This window comes from Leptonychotes weddellii, unplaced genomic scaffold (genome assembly GCF_054177405.1).
Source record: "Leptonychotes weddellii isolate Sample4059 unplaced genomic scaffold, ASM5417740v2 HiC_scaffold_26233, whole genome shotgun sequence".
In the NCBI taxonomy this organism is placed as follows: Eukaryota; Metazoa; Chordata; class Mammalia; order Carnivora; family Phocidae; genus Leptonychotes; species Leptonychotes weddellii.
Genome location: NW_027854691.1, coordinates 1 through 1,989, shown reverse-complemented (window position 1 = coordinate 1,989; position 1,989 = coordinate 1). Strand labels below are relative to the sequence as shown.

Genomic DNA, 1,989 nt, shown 5'->3' with positions numbered 1-1,989 from the left:
AGACTACAATCACCATCCTGAAGGACCACATCTTACATAGCACTTTAAAGTATACAGGAAGAAAAAAAAAGTTTACAGAAAGAAGACTACTGAATGCACTGATGTCTAAGCAAGTCTCTATTTGGAAAACAACGTGTATATATCGATTACTGCAATGTTGATTGAGCACTGATTTTCTGTTCACAAGGAAGTTATGGTGCACCGTGTGGGCAACTTCACATATATGATGTGATTTCATCCCCATAATACCCTGCGAGCTGGGCACTAGATGTCCTATAATAACCACGAAGATGTACATACTGGGACCCACCTATCTGCTTTGCCTCCTGTTTCCCTATTGATTAAAAAAAAAAGTTTGTGGCTCTCTGCTCCCCCTCAATCAGCAGACAGCCATGTCTTCTGGTAGTGCAAGCCACATCCCCAAGACACGATGGGGACGGTTGGGATAAACAGATTTGGCCAATTGAGCACCTGGTCACCAGGGCTCTTTGAAATCTGGCAAAGCGGATATTGTAGCCATCAATAACCCATTTATTGATCTCAACTACATGGTCTACATATTCAGTATGACTCCACCCATGGCAAATTTCACGGCATAGTCAAGGCTGAGAATGGGAAACTTGTAATCAATGGAAACTCCATCTCCATCTTCCAGGAGTGAGATCCCACCAACATCAAAAGGGGTGATGCTGGTGCTGAGTATGTTGTTGAGTCCACTGGGATCTTCACCACCATGGAGATGGCTGGGGTTTACTTGAATGGTGGACCCAAGTGGGTCATCATCTCTGTCCCTTCTGCTGATGCCCCCATGTTTGTGATAAGCATGAACCATGAGAAATATGACAACTCCCTCAAGATTGTCAGCAATGCCTCCTGCACCACCAACTGCTTGGCCCCTCTGGCCAAGGTCATTCATGACAACTTTGGCATCATGGAGGGACTCATGACCACACGTCATGCCATCACTGCTACCCAGATGACCATGGACAGCCTCTCTGAGAATTTGTGGCATGATGGCTGAGGGGTTGCCCAGTACATTATCCCTGATTCTACCAGCACTGCAAGGACATCCCTGAGATGAATGGGAGGCTCATTGGCATGGCCTTCTGTGTCCCGACCCCCAGTGTGTCATTTGTGGATCTGACCTGCCACCAGGAGAAAGCTGCCAAATATGATGACACCAAGGAGGTGGTGAAGCAGGCACTGGATGGCCCTCTCAAGGGCATCCTCAGCTACACTGCAGGCCAGGTTGTCTCCTGTGATGTTCACAGGGACACCCACTCTTCTACCTTTGATTCTGGGGCTGGCATTGCTCTCAATGACCAGTTTGTCAAGCTCATTTCCTGGTATGACAATGAATTTGGCTATAGCAACTGTAGCCAAACCTTATGGTCCACGTGGCCTCCAAGGACTAAGAGCCCTCTGGACCACCAGCCTGAGCAAGATCAAGAGGAAGAGAGAGGCCCTCAGTGGCTGGGGAGTCCTTGCCCCAAGTCATCCCCCAACACACTGAGAATCTCCTGACCTCCAATTACCATCTCAGACCCCCTGAAGAAGGGGAGGGGCTGGGGGAGCCCTACCTTATCATATACCAGAATAAAGTATACTATACCCAGCAAAAAAAAAAAAAAAAGTTTTTAAATAATAGGAACAAAATATGGATGAATGGAAAAATACAGAAAGGTAGATTAGTGGTTCACAGAGTTTTCATTCTTGTGTTCACATTATAGGATAGAAAATGTTTGACTTTATAAGTAAATGCCAGTTTTCCTGTACTTTATCCACACTCATCAGCAACGTATGGTCATTTTAATTCCTCCACATTGGTGTTAATTTTTTTTTTTAAAGATTTTATTTATTTATTTGAGAGAGAGAATGAGATAGAGAGAGCATGAGAGGGAGGAGGGTTAGAGGGAGAAGCAGACTCCCCGCCGAGCAGGGAGCCCGATGCGGGACTCGATCCCGGGACTCCAGGATCATGACCTGAGC

The 1,989-nt window shown here is 46.3% G+C and overlaps 1 pseudogene; it reads left to right on the top strand.

Annotated features, from left to right (window-relative positions):
* Positions 1-430: 430 nt before the first annotated feature.
* LOC102739200 (glyceraldehyde-3-phosphate dehydrogenase pseudogene) lies at positions 431-1,415 on the top strand (annotated as a pseudogene).
* The last annotated feature ends 574 nt before the right edge of the window (positions 1,416-1,989 follow it).